The 20,885-nt window shown below is 36.6% G+C and overlaps 1 non-coding gene across 1 annotated transcript; it reads right to left on the bottom strand.

Annotated features, from left to right (window-relative positions):
* Positions 1-7,778: 7,778 nt before the first annotated feature.
* On the bottom strand, positions 7,779-7,885 carry LOC122099084. Its single transcript, XR_006145847.1, has one exon. It is a non-coding gene; the product is annotated as a U6 spliceosomal RNA (small nuclear RNA).
* Positions 7,886-20,885: the final 13,000 nt, after the last annotated feature.

Here is a 20,885-nt window from a genome sequence, read left to right as displayed (position 1 = left end):
ACAAAACAAAACAAAACAAATGACCCTTGACAATAGAGCTGGATGCCAGTATCTCTATCTCACTGGGCTGAGATTGGAAGCTCATGGTTCACACACATGGCTGGAGTAGCAATCCATGAGACATTTATGTTCAATTGTTCAATCAAAGACAGAATGAAACATTGGTTCAAATAGTACAGACTCAGTCAGTCATGAGTGAAAAAAAAAACTATCAAGAATTTGAGGCTCCAAGGCAAGTTTCATTACTGCACACACACGTGCGCGAGCACACACACACACACACACACACACACACACACACACACACACAAACCCACACACACAAATGGAATCAGAGAGGAAGAGGGAGAGAAAAAAGGGATTGTTAATAGTTTAAAAAGTGAACCTTTCTGATGGAGGCATAGAATTCCATTGTGTATATATACCACATTTTCTTGATCCATTCATCTACTGAGGGACATCATGGTTGGTTACATATCTTATCTCTGGTAAATAATGCTGCAATAAACATAGTCGTGCTGGTAGCTTTATTGCGGCCTTGTTTGTGATCATTTGGGTAAATGCCCAAAAGTGGGATTGCTGGGTCATAGGGGAGCTCTATGTGGAGTTTTTTGAACCTCCATACTGCTTTCCAAAATGGTTGAACAAATTTACACTCCCACCAACAATGCAGTAAGGTTCCATTCTGTCCACATCCCCTCCAGCATCTGTTGTTGTTAGAGTTCTTGATTATAGCCATTTGATACAGGTGGATCCATTGCAACAATGAGATGTACAAGTCGTTATGTGGAAAAACAAACATTACCACTTGGGGGGAGGAGGAGGACATGGTTGGGGACAGGGGACTGATGGGAAGGGATGGGAAGGGGAAACCAAGAGGGAGGCTACAATGCTTGATAAGAAATGTAATCATTATCTTGCCCATGTAATTTTAACCCCTCAATAAAGTATTTTCACAATGAAAAAAATAAAAGTGAACCTATCTGCCAGGACTATCCTAAGCATACATTAATTAATGAAAATGAGGGAAACCATGGATCCTATGTTACTTTGAGTCTGGCTTCCTTCACATAATATGATTTTTCCAAGTCTTTCCATTTTGTTAAGAAAGAGGCTCTGTCATTCTTTCTGATAGAAGCATGAAATTCCATTGTGTATATATACCACATTTTCTGGATCCACTCATCTATTGAGGGGCATCTGGATTGGCTCCATATTTTAGCTATGATAATAATGCTGCAAAAACATAGTTGTGCTGGTAGTTTTAGTGTATGTGTATGACAAAGATATGACAATAAGTATATATCTAAAGGTGGAGGCATGAATATGTTAAAAACAGGAATGAGAAAAGGATGTCCACTCTCTCTACTACTCTTCAATATAGTAGTGTACTTTCTAGCAAGAGCAATAGGCAAGAGAAAACCATAAAGGGGATGCAAATAGGGAAGAAGTAAAACTATCCCTTTTCACAAATGATATGATCCTGTATATAAAGGACCCTATAGCTTCCTTCCTCAAGTTAGTAAAGGTGATGCTAACTTTCAGCAATGTAGGAGGGTATAAAAACCACAAGAATCAGTAGATTTTCTGTGTTACCAACAATGGGACTGATAGATTAAACCATAATATTCTGCAATTGTGGCCAGCCTGGAGCACATTTTCCCAAGAATATTCTGTAGTGTAAAAGAGGAACAACTATCAAAATAAAGGTGAAAATACTTGTCTGCTACAGACTGATTCATGTTGCTTATATCGGTTGTTGTTTTCATTACTTCAAACACATGGATAATTTATATTGGGATTACAAAAATTGCAAAGGATTAATGGAATCACCATTCAGTTTACTTTCATATATCCAATATAATACACTTAACCCCTTACGGAAAATTAAGTCCAACTGTATAAACAATGTCAGCAATGTAAAATAAGCCTCAGTAAGTATTATCTGGCACAAATACACCATCATCTACTCAGAAATTCAGTCTCTCTATAAATATTTATTTGGTACAAAATAATAAAAATTTAATTAATGAATATGACTTTTAAGTGTCATCTGAAATACTCCTCGTGTATATAATTTATATAATTGTATAGATGTCACCTAGACAGGAATTTAACATGCGTGTAGAAATCAAATTTCCACAATTTAAGCTAGATGAGAGGAGTCATACCTTCGTGTACTGTGTGGTGTGAATTTTACCACAAGGCTGCACCCTTCAACCTAATACCAAATTCATGTGCAATAATTTCCTATTTGATGTTGAGTGCTAAGTGTAGAATACAATTTGAATTACCACATCAATTTACATAAATGAAACAATAATGACTTATTGTTTAAATTTTAATGCTTCTCAATTTTACAATTCCTGAAATATATCATTAAAATTAGTTTCACATTTTTCTTTTCTATAGCTACTAAAATTATACATTAAACATTCAATATTAAGAAATCAATAATAAGTAACCTATTATTATAATGATATACTATTAAACTGTGATTTGAAGTATATTTCTAACAAATTGTGATGTAAAAATCATTTAATAGAATTATGGGTAATATTTTTTAAACTCACCAGCTTGTTATTTGTTTCCTAGTTGTGTCATTTGTTATTGTTCCAAGTCATCTCTCCATGTTCATTGATTTTTATATATTTTTGGGGGGGGCGTCCGGCTGTGGGGCCTGAACTCTGGGCCTGAGCACTTTCCCTCAGCTCTTCAGCTCAAGGCTAGCGCTCTACCACTTGAGCCACAACACCACTTCCACCTTTTTTCTTTTTGTTTATGTGGTGCTGAGGAATTGAACTCAGGGTCTCAGGCATGCAAGGCAAGTGCTCTACTACTGAGCCACCTTCCCAGCCCTCCACCTTAATTGTTTAGTTTTCTATTTTATCTCTATTGGTTTGCTGATTGTGCATTTTCCCCTTTGTAGTGACTGACATGAGGATGAAAATCTGTATGATAGCTTATTACTTCCTATGTTACTGTAAAATTCCTGTTGTCTACAGCTGTTCTACTCTTCATTGTATAATATAGTATTTCCCCCACTTCCATCTCCTGTATTTCTGCTCTCATGTATGCTATTTTATTAATTAAATTTTATTGTCAAGGTAATGTACAAAGGGGTTATAGTTACATAAGTAAGGTAATGAATTCCTTTTTTTCTAACTTGTTACCCCTTCCTTCATTTTTCTCCCTCTTCCCTCCCAAACCCCCCAAGAGTATTTCCAATATATTGTCTTGTGATTATCACTTTTGCATAGGTTTCCCCTTTGTCCTTTGTCTCTCGATTTTTTTCTCTTTCACTTCCCTAGTTGAAACCAACATATTTACAAAACCCAGGGTATCAAAATCAAATATAGTGATAAGTCGGGAAAACACAAAAGGTTAAAAAGAAATCACATAGTACGTTAAGAACAACAACAACAAATAACATGTCTTGGAGTTCATTTCGCTTGGAATCACCTTATATGGTCATATGTACTTAACAATTGAGCTATTCTGCTCATCTACTAAGATTATCCTTGATGTACACAATAATCCTCCCCTATTACCCAGTAATCCCACTTCTGGGTATTTATCACAGTGACCACAAACAAGGCACAATTATGTTTATCACAGTATTATTTACCATAGCTAAGATATGGAATCAACCCAGATGCACCTCAGTAGATGAATTGATCACGAAAATGTAACACACACACACACACACACACACACACACACACACACACACACACATACACACCTATATACACATGGAATACTATGCTTCCATCAGAAAGAATAATACCACCTCTTTGTCAGGAAATGGAAAATATTGGAAAAAATCACATTAACTGAAGTAAGCCAGACTTAAAGAAACATATGTCCAATGGGTTCCCTTATTTGTAATAATTAGTTTATATCAAAGATAATCTCATGTATTTTAATTTGACATTTTGTTCTATGTTGAGCATACAACATTATTGCTATCTTATTTGTTATTATTTCTACAAACCGGCAGGTATATTTAAAGAATTATGTTAATCTCAACCATTACTGAAGGAGAACAACTAAAAGAGCAACCCCTACAAGGAAGAACAACTCCTACTTAATTAGCTTCATTCCTATGTAAAGCCAGTGTTGTCCGCTGCATCCTCATATTGTACATTACAACTCTATACTTGGTCATCCTGTATATCTACTATCATGTATATTGTGACATAAATGCCCCAGAAATTCCAGTTTGCTTTACTTTTTGAAAAATTTCTCTGTTGTTTTAGGTTGGTGTGTGTGTGTGTGTGTGTGTGTGTGTGTGTGTGTGTGTGTGTTTGGACAAAGATCAGAAGACAACATTTTTCTTTATTTAGAATACATCTTTCAGGTCATTGTAAGTTGTGGCTAACGGGAGAAGTCTCTTGCTAGTTTAGGGATGAAACAAAAATATATTTGTGCATGCACCACAGTTGCTTTATTAGTCTGTAGTTGAACACATAACTTTGATTTATATCTTGCTTGTTGTGGATAATGTGAATAACAATGAACTATAGATATATTTACTAGAGAGAAATAATCATATGATTGGTGGGTCAGATGATATTTCAACTCTGTATTTCTTTAGAAAACTCCATACTACTTTCTAGAATGAGAATAATAACCGGTATTTTAACCACGAGTGTAGAAAATTTCCTTTTCTCCACACTATCACAAACATAATTACGTTTTGAGTTTTTTGAAAAGGCAGGTTTTTATTATGTGCAGTACCCAGACTGGCCTTAGGCTCAAATCCTCTTACTCCAACCTTCCAAATGCTTGGAATTACAAGCCTTTACCACCACACCAAGTTCCTTTGATTTTTTTGATGAGTTATAATAGTTATGAAGTAGTATCATAATAATTTTGAATTGCATTTCTCTAATGACTTCTGTTCACAAAGCATTAATCCAGCATAGAAGTGATATTTAACACAACTTTGTAAACCCACTGGTGATTTTCAGGGCATTTTGCAAAATATGGCTATTCAGAACTTTTGTCTATTTTTAATCAAGTTCCTTGTTAATCTCATCTTTAATCTCTATATACAAAATCAATAATTAATTCAATATAGTAGAAAGGAAAAAAATTGAGCAACTCCTCACAATTTTCAATTTTCAATAACATGATATTGCTTAAATCATTTTCTGTTTACACTTGAGACTATATAACTCAATTTATTTAGACCTTTTACAAGGCTCTCTGTATTTTATTTATTTTATGCTGATTGCTCTTTCCAAATCCTGCATGTCTAATTCTCGTTGGTTTCTTGCAGTCTCATGTAGTTCAGGTTTCAAACTGAAGAATAAATTGAAGGAAGCAACCCAAAAATAGAGTTCCTCTCATCTGATGATTCCTCTACAAGAATGAGGAAAGAGTTCATCCTGCTAAGGACTTTTGTATGATAGGATATCAAAAGGAGAATTCATTCTTCTATGTCTTCCCTGCCTTTGCAATTTACCTTAAATGATGTAAAACTCAATATACTGCTCAGTTACTTTTACGTTTTATGAGTTTTGCACATTTTCATATGGACTTCACCCCAGTCTACAGCATTCCTTCATTATTCTGTCACTGATAGTTTTACACTATCAAGACATAAGATAACCAGTTTGATTTACAGCATGAGAAGTTATCCAGCTGGTTTCCTTGGAAGCACAGCATAGTCAATAAATAACATTACTTCTGGTTGCTCACTACATGTAATGATTCCTGTGATATATATCACATTCTGTTTAATATTAAAAAAAACTACTGGGTAAACTGAAAGCTCATTCATAGAAGTTTATGTTAAGTATTTCACAAGTTTTATGTCTCTTAGGTCTTAAAAAATTTGCTGTAATGCTAATGTTATTACCATTTTAGTGTTGAGAAAAATTGTAATTCAAGGCACTAAGTGCATTGCCCAAAGACATATAGTGAGGAAGGAAATGAGTCAAAGTTTCCAAAACCCTTTCAGCAATACAAAAATGTAGGTAAAATCTCTCCATTCTCTTATACTCTCAATTCAATATTCATATTGTCCAATAAATAATAGCATAAAAAATATTGCCCACGGTAATTGTTTTCTATCACATTTTGTCTTCAACACAGACTGAGTTGGTGACTTTGGGTTATCATGCACAGTGCTGAGATTATAAATTGAGGTCCAAAGAGAGCCAAATTTTTCTGTCCCACAGTTCCAGTATTCTTTTTAAAAAGTACTAAAACTTTTAAATACCATTACTTACTGACTTTTAAGTATCTCAAAACGTAAACAATTCACATATAGTCACTCCAAAATGCTTTAAAAGTAGGAAATAATAAAACAGGCCCTCCTGAACTAAAGTTTCTTCTACATTTAAAATTATTCCTAAAGCCTTGTACTGGTTAGTCATACCTGTAATCTTGTCTACCCGGCATATCTACAAAGGAGCATGGGATCTGTGAATAGGAGTTGGAAGCCAATTAAGGCAAAAAAAAAATCAAAGTATTATTTTTCAAAAATTTAAATGAACTAGCAAAGGTCCAGGAATGGAGATGTAGCTCATATAATAGCTCACAAAGCTAGAGAGGAAAGGCCTTGCAAATCCTTGAAGCTCTGAGTTCAAACTCTGGGCATGCCAACATGCACGCACGCACACACATGCACACGCACACACGCGCACACACACGCACACACATACACTTATTCAAAATATCTTCAGGTCAGTATTTTGCATTAATTTCTTGTTTAATAATATTATATGGTTAAAATAATGGAAATAAACTCTTCCATCATTTTTAAATGTTTTTTATTGTAAAAATACTGTACAGAGGGGTTACAGTTACATGAGCAAAGTAATGAGTATATTTCCTATCTAACATTGTTACCTCCCCCTTTGTTTTTCCCCAACTACCTCTCCCTTACACCTCCACAAGTACACACTTCACCCCCCCCCCCCGCCTAAATTGTAAAGTTAGTATTTCAACATAGTGTCTTGGGCAACTCATTGTTATAATGGGTCAAACAGTATCTCTATTTGAGCATTTTGGTTTTTCCCTTTCCCTCTCCAAATTAGAGAAGTGTATATAAAAGATGCAGGTGCATCAACACCAAATACAGTGAAAACAGGGGTTATACCGTGTGGGACGACCAAATTAAAAAAAAAAAATCTCATCGTACATTATAAGTGCATTAGAAACAACAGCAAGAAAGGAAAAACACACACTTGTGTCCCTAGCTTGGGTTCATTTAGTTTAACATCACCTTATCTAGTCATATGCACATAGCTTTGGACCATTTCTGCTTTTCCCAGACATATATAACTTATTGCAAATAAGGGATACCATGGGACCTATGTTTCTTTGGACTTGGCCTATTTCAGTTAATATAAATTTTTCCAAGTCTTTCCATTTTCTAACAAATTGGGCAATGTCATTCTTTCTGATGGATGATAGAATTCCATCACACACACACACACACACACACACACACACACACACACACACACACACACACAATGTTTTCTTCATCAATTAATCTATTGTGGGGCATCGGGGTTGATTCCATATCTAAGCTATGGTAAATAATGTTGCAATAAACATAGTTGTGCTGGTAGTTTTAGAATGGCCTTGTTAGTGATCATTTGGGTGAATGCAGAAAAGTGGGATTGCTGGGTCATAGAGGAGCTCTATGTGTAACCCTTTGAGGAACATCCATACTGCTTTCTAAGTGCGTGAACAAGTTTACACTCCCACCAAGAATATAGTAGGGTTCCCTTCTGGTCACATGCCCTCCAGCATCTGTTGTTGTGGAACGCTTCATGAATTTGGGTGTCATCTTTGCGCAGGGGCCATGCTAATCTTCTCTGTATTGTTCCAATTTTAGTGTATGTGCTGCCAAATTGAGCACAGAACATTTTTTATATATAAAGTGGAATTGATTTTTTTAAACTAGATAATTCAACAAAAAGCAAGTTCAAAAGAATTGTGAAATTTTAGAACCAGATATTTGTTACATAAGCACACATTTAAGAATAAAGTCAAGATTGATATGACAAAAACAAAATGAGTCCAGATGTTTGTTGTTCAAGAGATGTGTAGGAGGAGGAATTCAATTATTCTATACAGGGCACCTCTCATAATGAACACTGCAGCAAGTGTTAAGGTGTGATAAAAATTTCAATGTTTTAAATATGTTTAATTTTGGGAACCTGCTTATATATGCCAAAATTAAGACTGTCAGGTCATAAAACTTTTCCATAAAGTATTTAAGATTTATGGTAGCTGACATATATTACTAAGTATGTACATTTCAGAGTTTATAGAAAATTTATTAATGAGAAGTTGCAAAGTCTTTGTGTAAAGAAACAGAGCAAAGAGATAAGACTTTAACTACACAATTTCTGTTGAAACTTTAGGGCTTCTTGTCTTTATATGTTAGCAAGGAACAAATGATTATATAAGCCATGTATCAGTGATGAGTGAGACATAAAAAGTTATCTTACAGTGTAAATTTAAATTTAAAATTCTTGTTGAACATCATAATCTTAGCCAGTTTTAAATGTACAGGAATATGAGCAAATTGTAAAATCTAATATGTAGTATACTTCAAATATTGGAAATACTGGTATTTGGCTTTTATTTTATTAATCATTAATATTTAATTATTGGTTTTCTTTATTTTTTGCATTGTTTTCTTTTTTGCAATATAATACAACTTTTTTAAGTCGTCATTACGAGGTATTTCGAAAATGTTACTGGGATGACCATTTTTTATAGGTGCATGTGAATTCACAGCGATCAAAATTAAGAACAAAATATTGATTAAAAATTTTCTCAATTAGAGTCTGAATCAGGAGTGTTGATAAATGTCCACACATAAAATCTTAGCCTTAAGCTGAAGCAGTGGTTTTACAGAGTTGAGGCCACAAAAGTGAGAGACTGTGTTTTGTTTAGTTTTTTGGTTTGGTTTTTGTTGGTTGGGGGCTTGAACTCTGGGTCCTGGGTGCCGTCCCTCAGCTCAAGTCGAGTGCTACCACTTGAGCCACAGCATCACATCTGTCTTTTTCTCCATATATGGTGCTGAGGAATCAAACCAAGCGCCACATGCATGCAAGGCAAGCACTCTAACACTGAGCCACCTTCCAAGAACCGGAGAGACTGTTCTTTTAAAAATCATCTGAACAACATTTACTTTCTGCTTTGGGTTATATAATGAAATACATGAATATCTTTTTATGTTTTTGTGAATTGTCATACTTCTAAATTTATACTAACTTCAGCCACTTCATCCTTTTCAAAGTCATGAAATATCTCTGAGTGTTTGCTTCTGTGAAGACTGTTTTTGCATTTATAATTTCTTCTGAGTAATCTTTAATTTTTATCAAAATTAATTTATATTTTTATATTGATGGATTATCAGACATCAAATACCTTCAAATGTACATGGAGAGTCTAAAGATAGCAGTACGAAGGTTCTCATACAGCTCTTGTTTATCTGTTATGCACTTCCAGTATTATGATATTTCTCTCTCTCTTTCTCTCTCTCTCATTTTCTCTCTTTCTCTTTCATGCTCCATGTCTGCTATTTAGAATTTCTGCTGGTCTACTATTGTCCTTCAGGATCCACTGCTTTTGTGGGAACATGATAGGGACCATCAGTTACCCTTGCACTCTTTAAAAGTTATAAGAGTAACGTGATATTATTCTTTGCCATTCTAAATGGCAAAACAACAGATCTAGGAATTCCTTTTCACTTTTATTTCTATTATAATTTTATCTCATAGGCATCCATTTGTGACCTAAAAGTTCTTTTTCTTTTACAAAGAATGTTTTTCTTTTATTATCAGTCAGTAACCAAAACAAAGCTATCCTAGGGAAAGTAGGCTGAAGTTGTTCACAGGGATGAAAAACAAGGTAATGGGGGAAATGAGCACAGATCCTCAGAGCAGTTTATCATGTACACTTTGTGAGAATGGCAATGTGCTGGGAACTCTAGATTAAATGACTGAACAGCTGATATATATACACATATATTTATATATTTATATTTATTTATATTTGCATATATGTGTGTATATGCCCTTATATATGTACACATGTATGTTACTATACACACAAATATACACATACATATACACATGTATACATGCACACATGGAGAAAGACACATAGATACAGCCAACACAATTTTCACTAATTGTTGAATATGCCTTAGATGGAATGCTTGGAACTGAATATGTTGAAGATGTCTTTGTCTCTAAGAGTTTTTTTTCCACTCATCTTATCTCCTAAAATTGGTAGTTTTTGCCAGAATCGACTTGCAACATCCCATACAAGTGATAACAAATCACTCAGAAATCTCAGTAAGTAAAGGTCTTATGGTGTCTCCTTGCTCCCCATGGAATTCTTGCTCTTGTAGACAGTCTCAAAAACCAAAGCAGAAGAATATCCTGGTAAAAAATAAGGTTATAAGGCTTTAAATGGCATCCTTCCTTGAGCTTTTTTACAAAAGCTACCATCAATTCCTTGAGAGCTTGTTTGGAGGTTCTAGCAGGGGAGCTCAGCTACCCGTATATCCTTGACCTAAGACCGATCCTCCTCTATTGGGGATGGTAGTCCTCCTCGACCGAGTGCACAGTTTCGGGAGGGACACACATGTAGCGGTAAGGGAGGAAGGGGACACCCACCTAGCCAGCCAGAGCAGCCGAATCAACCCTGGCGATCAATGGGGTGACAGATGTCGCAGCAGATCGCCCTCACATCCAACTACCATCAATTCCTAAGCAGATGAATGAGGCCTCAGAAGACTGGACCTCAGGTCAACACTTAACCAACCCATGTGAAAAGTCTAAAGTTAGAAATGCTGACTGAGGTCTTCCATTTCCTGGCCAAGAAATTTAAAAAAAGAAAGTTTTTTAATGTTTTAAAAATTGAAAATAATTTGTAACCTGTCAATAAATGTGTACAATACAATTATACCAACTGACAAAAGAAGATGTGCATTTCACTTATGTGCTTTTGGACTTGGTGAGTGACTATAGGTGTGTCTACACAAGTAGAATATGCATAAATCAAGCCAGCATTTCTTTATTTAAGATACAAGGAAAGGATACAGGTTGACCCACTGTAGCAATGGGATGTACAAGACAATATCAGACGGGGGTAAAGTGGGGAGTTGAGGAGGTGTGCAGGGAAGGGATGGTAGGGGAAAATCAAAGGAGGGGGTAACAATGCTCAATAAAAAACGTACTCATTACCTTACTTATGTAACTGTAACCCCTCTGTATATGATATTTACAAAAAATATATTTAAAAATACGAAGAAAACTTCTTCTATACTTATATGAAGTATTTGTCACCCAATATCAGTAAGGTACTGGTTTTAGGACCACAGGCATATTAAAATTTTGGATGCTCAAATTCTCTACATAAACACAGTATATTATTTACATTAGAATCTGCCCATAACCTATTGCAGTATGATTGCTATTAAAAATTTTACTACATTTTATATTTGTAGTGGAAAAGTATATGCACTATCAACGGATACAAATTTTTCAGATAATTTTTGTCTGCATATTGTGCATGGAATTGGAAGAGCAACTATGAAAAACCCAAATTTCATCACCATGAGCTGTCTGTAAAATGTAACAAGGATCTAATACAGCATCATTGAATGGTGTAGATCTTCAAGAAGAAGTACTTGAGGTGAGACATTATCAGAAAGTGTAAGCACGCAAGGACTTTTTAGAAATGCAGCTGTTAGATTTCTCATAGAGAGCTTTCATAACACTTTGTGAAACACAAGTCAGAACCTCACTGAAGTGTAGAGAGATTTCCATCACCTTTCTGTCAAGCTCAGTCATTATCAATCAATTTATAGCTAATCTTGTATAATCCTCTAATAAGAAAATGTTTATGGAATGTTATATGCAGAAAAGCTGGTAAGGATAACTTTTTCCAATTAGGACTGAAGGATTGACCTGCCTTCCCCACCACGCTATTGTCCCAGGCCCATACAGACTCCAGGCAAAATCCCAGGTACATGTGACCTCCTTGGAAGTGCAGGGAAATCCACATAAGCCCATTGTGGGCCAAACTGAAAGTTCCCCACCTTCCTTGACTTAGGGGCTTTTCATTAACTTCTACCTCCTTGTTCAGACCTCCTATAAAAACCCAGATCCTATCCCAGCTCCCTCACACAACCTCCCAATGCACTGGAAGGATGGTGCCCCTCATTGTGCCTCAATAAACAGGCCTCACCTGTTGATGATGTAGTTCAGCCTATTCCTTTTCCATTCTCCTCCATTTTCCTAACATATGGTTCTGACACCCTGGAGGACTGGGTGCCCTCTGCCCAGGGGCAACACCCCTCCTTGCCACCCCTCATGGAGGCTTTCTGCTACCTTCCTCCTCCTTCCAAGGCCTTTCTCCACTGGGAGGACAGAGCCCTCAGAGCTTACTTTGGGCTAAACAGCCACATGAAAGACCTCTTGATCTTTGCCTTTGTAAACAGTGCAAGCAGTGGACAGCAACCCTGCTGTGGCTTGAGGTATTATTGGGCCCCTGCATAAACCCAGAAAAGGTCTCTTCCCCTATTCTTTCTCTTTTACTCTGTTCCTGGACTCTTATCTCCAGGCTGGAGGGTCTTTGCCTTTTGGTCAACTTCACTCACCATGTAAAAGCCTCAGTACAAGATTACCAGCCAAGTCTGTGGTGGAGGTGCAATGAAACGGACCCCAGGAATCCAGGATTCCCTTCCTTCCTTCCTTCCTGTCTGTGGGAATCCAGGAGACTCCAGGAGTGTCTCTTTTCCTGACACCATGACCCCCTGTAATTAGGACCTTTGGGGATGCTCTATCCTAATTACTTGGATATGTCCACCTGCCTTCCCAAAACACCAGGGATGCCTGGAACAACGGGACAGACTCAGTAGTCCTACCAAATTTTCCAAATTGTCTCCCAGAGACACCCCATTGGTCTGACTATGGTCTAATCTTAAGAAACTGGGCTGACTGATTTACAGTAAAAAAATAATCTGACGTGTTTTTCTTCCAAAATCTGGTCTCATTATCATGGCCAGCACTGGCCTAAATTCGGAACCTTAGGTTTTCCTCTTAGTGATTTAAACAATTCTCCAACAAAACGGTGGGGAGTCCCAGGTCCCCTATACATAAGCCCTCCTCTACCTCTGCTCCAGAAAATCCCCCACTCTGCTTATTCTGTTCTGTTCACCAAGTCCTTCTCTGACCTCCACTCCAGAGTTCCCCCTACCCGCTCTCCAGCCTTGCTCACCAAGCCCTTCTCTGCCATGATTCTCCTAACTATCTCCTCTAAAAAGTAACTCCTCATCTTGTAGCAGCTCAATCTGTCTCTCACCCCTTTTCTCTCCCCCTCTCCCTTTCTCTCTCACTCTCTCTTTTCTTTGATGACCTCTGGCACCAAAGATCCTTTTCTCTTTCCTTGCCCTTCTAACTGCACTCTTGCTATTTGCAGTTGGTCCAGCTTATCTAGGCTAAGACTGTCTGCCTGTGTCAAGCAAACTCCTTCTGCTCACCCCTGTCCCTGTGCTTTCCTGTCTGCCTACCTGTGTAGCTGACACAAGGTGAGGATGGGCATAGGCCTCCAAAGATAAAACAGCAAGGGTTGGGAAGGTGGCTCAGTGGTACAGTGCTTCTCTTGCATGCCTGAGGCCCTGAGTTCAACTCCTCAGCACCAAATAAGCAAAAAGAAAAAAGCCGGAAGTGGCACTGTGGCTCAAGTGGTAGAGCACTAGCCTTGAGCTGAAGAGCTGAGGGACAATTCCCAACCCCAGAGTTCAGGCTCCACGACAGGGCCAAAAAAAAGAAAAACAAAAAGATAAAACAACAAGCTAACAGCCCTGTTAAAAATCCCTCTACACAAACCCCTCCATACTTATACACTTCTCAATCCTGTTCTATGGCTTCTAAGGTCTTCTTCCCTTCCAGACCCTAAATAAATAGGCCTCTGCTCTGGAACTTTTGTTAACCTGTCACTGAAAGTGTATGGGTGTCAAAAACACTGAGGACAGCCTCTCTCTTTTACGGCTCTCTCCCTTTATCACACTGAAATCCCATAAAAGAAACAAACCAGTTCTTTTCTTTTTGGACTTAGACAATAATCCAATCCTTTTCTCTTTCCTGAGTCCACTCACATCAAAATCTTTATTCTTAATTTCTTCTCTAGGAGACTGCAGAAGAGAAATCCCTCCCTCTCACATCTTCCAATAACTCTCTCTATCCACTCACTCAAACACTCACTTTTCAGCACCTTCATTATGCCACATCATCCCTTTAAATGTCTTCATGTTAAAAGTGTTATTTCTTCTCCTTACAGTGGCTGTTCAGCCACCCTCTCCCCCAATTCTCTCTACATGCCCTGGAAGCTGGCAGCTAGAAAGAGGCAAAGACCACATAATGGATTTTTCTACAACCGCCACTCTTCCACCAACCTTACTCCACTCTCCTCTTCACTCTTCTAGGGGTTAAAATATTTAAATCATATAATATGCCTCATCACCAAAATCGATTTAAAGATTTTCTGCTCTTGTTATTAATGTTTGTTTAAGGGTGGAAATTCTGTTTGTCAAAATTTGCCTTGCATATTGTTTGGTATTGCCTACTTTTCTGACATTGACACGTGTTTTTATCATATTGGGCAAAACAATATCACTTTGCCACTGGAATTAAAAAAAACCCATATGGTTGGTTTTCATTTTTTTAAAAACTTAACTGCACCTTAAAACTTTGGTTTAAGTATAAGTGTGTGAACATGTTCAGCATAATCTTATTATAATACATAAAACCTGTGTAAAAAGTCATCTTCTTCTATTTCTTGATACAGATATTTCCTATCAAATGTGCTGTTTGTTAAAAGAAAACATTTTTATCAAGGGTAGTAGTAAAAGGAATGAGACCCAGCTCATCTACTAACCAGCTGTGATGAAAAACACCAGTAAGGAGGTAAGAATTGTCTTAAAATGTTTGTTCCACATATCTGTTTCTGTCCTCAGAAAGTTCGAGTATGTAGGAGATGGTATGAGTATGCCTTAAAAGACAGCTTATGAGTAAAGTTTGTATGTAATTATTGGCTGTGATTTAACATTAAAACTAGCATGTTATTCTCTATATCCATCTAAAGTCAAGTGTCTTTAGCCAATCTGTGTATAATGTTGTAAGTAATTAACCATTCATCCGAGGGATGCAGTCTAGCCAAGATCCTGCCTGAAGCATGCTACCGCCTCCATGGTATACTGGACTCCTGCCTGACTCGATCACACACAGCTGATTCTTGGTAAAAGACTCCTTTAGATTTACAAAAACTAGACTCTTGTGGGACACTCTCTATAAACCTTACCCAGCCTGACCTGAAAAAGCCAGCTATGTTGTTATGCTATTAATACATGTATAGGCCAGAAGAGCCTCTTACACACTTTGGTTATAAGGTTTCCCAGGCAGCCAAGCTATACTCAAACCCTCATCCTAGCTATTGAGTTGTGTCATTGCAGAGTTCTGGCAAGTATTTGTTGATCAATTTTTGACAGGGTGCACATAAGCTCTACTTGTTCCCACTGATCTCCTTGTTACTTTGATTGGAAATTATAAAGTGTTTTTGTGGCAAAGATTGCAGTTCAAAGCCAGCCCAGGCAAAAAATCCCTGAGACTCTATTCCTATACAACCAGCAAAGAACCAGGCTGGAAGCTGGCTCAAAAATTAACCATCCAAATGCTAAATGTGGCCCTGTGACTCAAAGTGGTAGGATGCTAGCCTTGAGCAGAAGTGCTCAGGGAAAGTGCTCAGGCCTTGAGTTCAAAGCCCATATCCTAGCCACAAGCAGCTAGATTCCAGGACAAGGCGGAAAAGTATAAGAGGAGATGATGTCACATCAGCCACTTTGTGCCTGTCCTTTCAAAATTAACCAGAGCCAGGAGGTCAATAGAAACAATTTGAGAAGCTTGTCCATCTAATGTCCATATCTGTCTAACTTCTAACTGGACAAGAATTTACATTCTTGCCTTTGTTACCAGCTATTTATAGGAAATGATCAAAGTCTCTCACCAGGCCCTTTACCTTAACTACTCCAATCCAGCCCTAGTTTCTGACTGGCTATGGGCTCATGATCCAAATGGAACTTTTCTGGTTTGTGCCCTGGGTGTGTTTTCCTATGTAACTCATATCAACCAGTCAGCCTTTTGCTTGATCTCAGCATTTTCAAGTTTCTCTCTAACAGGATTATAGCCCTGACTCAAGACCTGGGACCATGTCAAGGCCATCCTATTACTGCAGGCAACCAGAGGCTTTGCTTACACTGCCTTGGACCGAGCACAGACATGGACCTGAAGACCCCAGCCCCAGTGACTCCTCGACACCCCCATGCCAGCTGAAGGCAGCCAGAAAAGACCCCTTTTTATACTCCACCTTTTATACTCCAGGTTTCAAAATGATTGGAATCTGCTTTGTTCTCATAACTCCATGTTAATCCTCTATCAGCCCAGTTCTTTTTATGTATCCAAAGATCCTATATAAAGAACTTGCCTCTCCCCTCTTGGCCCTATCCTTTTATGTATCTGAAGATGGAATATGAAGGATTGACCCCCACCCTACTATCCTAGGCCCATATAGACTGCAGGCAAAACCCAGGTATATGTGAACTCCTTTGAAGTGCAGGCAGGGCAATCCACCTAACCCAGCTGTAAACATCCCATTGTGGGCCCACACCTTCCTTGAGCTAGGGGCTTTCCATTAACCTCTACCTCCTTGCTCAGACTTCCTATAAAAACCCGATCCTGTCCCAGCTCCCTCACACAACCTCCAAACCTGCTGGAAGGGCTGTGCCCCTCGCTGTTCATCAATAAACAGTCCTCACCTGTTGATGATGGAGTTCGGCCTATTTCTTTTCCATTCTCCCTCATTTTCCTAACAAGGGCAGTCTGTTTTCTATGATCAAGAAGAGAGAAAATTAGATAAGCATCCATTTACAGCCTTCTGAATAATTCTGATTCTGCCCACGTCAGTTATCTATCCATACCTATGTCCGAGTGAGAGGATTTTAGAAGAATTTAGTGTTTTAAAAATTAAAATTAAATGTAGAATGAAATTGGTTCCAATGCATCACTTTAAGATATTTAGAAACAACTGAGAAACCTAAAGGTCTATAAGATTTTTTTTATTGGAAGTGAAGGGGTTGTGGAATTTGGTTCTCTATATTTTAAGCAATTTGCAAAAAGAATTGGCAAAATAAAATTTACATTTGCAGCAGACTTGACACATAAATTTTTGTATATTGAAAGAAACACAAGCCATAACAATATGTCAATGCTATCCTCTTATTTATTTCTAAACGTTTATGATTTTTGTCTCTTAATATTAAAACTTCAAATTTGTTTTAATCTTTATCAAGTTGTGCAAAGGGGTTTCGCTTCATCATGTCAGTGTTTAATAGAGTATATGTGCATTTCAATGTACAATACATCTGGAACATTGAAATCTTTCCACTTTTCTTCCTTCCCTTACCCCAACACCACCTATCCCTTCAAGTATCCTACTTATATTCTCACATATGTACATTGAGTGATATGACTGTATTAGTCCACCATTTCCATTAGGGCAGAAGTGCCCTACTCCCTTTAAGCCCAGATCTCCCTTTTAAGACTTGTTTCAACTTCATGGTATTTTGTTAAATTTATCTGCTTTTGGCATTTGGCTTTGGGCTAACCACATTCTCTCTTCCATGTTTAACCTACATAAATGAGGTTATGTCTCCACATTTCTAATCTGTGAATGGCTGAGATAGGTCTCCTTTACTATGCATCTGTCTTTTTTTTATCATAATTTGTGATATTAACTCAAAACTGCTTTGCCTTTTGTCAGCAATTGGGCTGTTATAAGAGAATACTTCAAAGTAAGTGGCTTAAAAACAACAGAATTTTATTACCCATATGCTAGAAGCTTAAGCATTGATTATAAAAATGCTTGTTCAAAGTAATTCCTTGTCTTTTGGGGGTCCACTTTCTGGTTCATCACAATCTATTTGCTGGACATTCATATGGCAGAGTAGTTATATTGGGCTTCTTTTATCAGGATCATTATTGTAATGCCATCTCTGAAAGGTTGATTCTAATGTCACCAGCCGGGGGAATAGAATTTCCACATATGCATATGAAAGGAGTTACAACGTCCAATACACTTTGCAATTTTTTCTTTAACTCAGTGTAGTGTATCCTTTGGATATTATTTCATCGAAATAATAACTTAAGGACAAGTTTATATCATGTGACTTATGTGAATGATTCTTCTTGCAATGGGAATAATTAGAGTGATGGCAAAGTGAAGTATGATTGTTCAGTGGCTCTTGAATCACATCATAGGTAATCATGTAAACGTGGTACAGCCTATCTACGGCCCTTCTGATGTATTTGAACAAGCTCTGATGAGTTAATCGCTTTCAGAAATATTCGATTGAGCCAACAAATACAGATCTCCTTTGATTTAAATCATGGCTTGCTTGTAGGACTCAAACAGACACCAAAATCAGAGGATGCTAAATTCTCTGATAAAATATATAATAAAATTTTTATAATTAATATAGCATGAAAACTGTAATATTAATAGCACTATAAATACTTGTATTCATATTATATAATATATTGACATCCTTTGGTTTAATCAGTTTTTAGAATATTTATAACTAAGTGTAAATGGTATGGAAATAGTTATTTGATGATGTATAGAAAATGAGAAAAAGATTTGCATACATATTACTACAGATGCAAACATATTCACCTAGTTATATATGATCCTTCATTTGTTGGTTTCATTCATGCATAGAGAACATACAAAGAAGTGAAAATTGCAAACTTGAACTTACTAAAGGATTAATTACATGAAGTTTATGTTGGGCTAAATAGATTTTATAAATTAAATTGTTTGTCTCTTCCTTTCTCCCACCCTTCCTTCCTTTGTTCCTTCACTCCCTCCTTCCTTCCTTCCTTCCTATTTTCCATCCTTCCTTTCTTCTGTCCTTCCTCCTTCCTTCCCTACATCCCTACCTCTCTCTCTTTCTCTCTTTCCTTCTTCTTTCCTTTCTTGCCTTTTTCTTCTTTCTTTCTTTTTCCTTTCTCTCTTTCTATTATTCTTCCAATCTTCTTTTCTTTCTTTTACTCAGAATATTTTTTATGTTTATAGAAAAATACAAACTGCTGTACTCTAAGGTGTTATGAGTAATTATAAATATTAACTAGATTGATATTAATTTTAATGACCTATATTACATCTTAAGACATATTGTATTAAAAACAACTTCACAAATGTTGCAAGATATGTAACAAATATTACTGTTCCTGATATTGTTTATTTCTTCAAACTAAAATAAGCATTTAGACATATATTGTGTGTGTGTTTGTGTGTTGTTCCTGTGATTTTAACTCAAGACCTGTCCCCCAGTTGTTTTTATTTCCCTCAAGGATATTGCTCTATCATTTGAGCCACAATTCTATTTTTGGCTTTGTGTGTGGTTGTGTGTGTGTGTGTGTGCAGGTGTGTGTGGGTGTTGTGATGTGTGTGTGATTAATTGAGATGTGTCCCACAAACTTTCTTGCCAAGGCTGGCTTTGAACTCCAGCCTCCTGAGTAGCCAGGATTACAAGCTTAGACACCCATATGTATCACAGATTTCATATATCCAAGAATAAAATAAATTTCATATTATTTGAATGCTAGAGGATCAATTTAACAAATAACATAGATGTTTATTTAGTTATTAAACCTGAACCTGTACTGTGAAAAAGTTTTCAATTTTTTGAAAAAATATGCACTCAAAGATTTAAATGACAGAATCTTTGGACAAATTGAAATACTCTATTATTCAATAGCAAAAAAGGGATCATTAATCAAATTTCTCATGTAAGCTAAAGGCAATAGGCTCTATCAGGCTGAATGAAGAAATTTTTCATTAAATTAAATATTATCTAATGTGGTCACATGATTTTCTCTTCTTTTTAACCTAAAAGTTTTTGACACAAAAATGTAGCTTCATACATTTTTTGATTATTTAAAAATCTTAGTTACTGGTCATATATTTCTGATATTTGATTACCTAGTCCTTTTACAGAAACAGTGAATTTCATTTATTTTATGTCAACAGTTATTTTTACAAATTGAATCAATCTCAGTATAAGATAACTAAAGCAAGATATTCCATCACTTATCCAATTATTCCTATAGACTTGAATATAAGTTATTTTTGAATGGTAAGAAATTCATATTATACCTACACTCTATAGAATAATTAAGATAAATGATTATTTTTCCTTCAACTTGAAGGAAAGAACCTCATTATAAATAATAAGTACTTGAATGGAAATGCTATAAAATTATGAAAAATTCATGTCATTATGAGTTAGATGAAATAGTCATTTTTGAAGATGACAACATGAAAACTCTTGAAGCTTCTGCATCTGCTAAATAAAATGTATTTGCATTCAAAATATTTCATTCATCTCTCCAGTAATGGTATAACCAAATCACTGCTATGCCAATTAACATCTCTGATATTTAGGAACAGAAGTTATCACAACTGTATAGAAAGATCTACCCACTACACTAGAAATTAAATCTGAAATCATAAAGGATTGTGATTAATAATTAGCTTTCACTACATTGCCATAAAGAGGTGAACCCTTTCAAGTGGGCATAGTTGAAGAGATTAGGTCACTCAGAACTTGAAATCAAAGAGGATGTTAAGATCAAAGTCCTTTCTTCCTCTTCCTTCTTTTACTTCTCCTTCTCCTTTTCCTTCTCCCTCTCCCTCTTCCTCTCATCCTTTTTCTCCCTTTCCCACTCCCATTCCTCCTCTTCTTTACTTCCTGGCTTCCATGAATACAAAAAGGC

Source organism: Dipodomys spectabilis, unplaced genomic scaffold, assembly GCF_019054845.1.
Source record: "Dipodomys spectabilis isolate Male_0828 unplaced genomic scaffold, ASM1905484v1 ptg000502l, whole genome shotgun sequence".
NCBI lineage: Eukaryota > Metazoa > Chordata > Mammalia > Rodentia > Heteromyidae > Dipodomys > Dipodomys spectabilis.
Note: the sequence above shows the minus strand (reverse complement) of the source record. Positions and strands in the feature narration are given on the sequence as shown.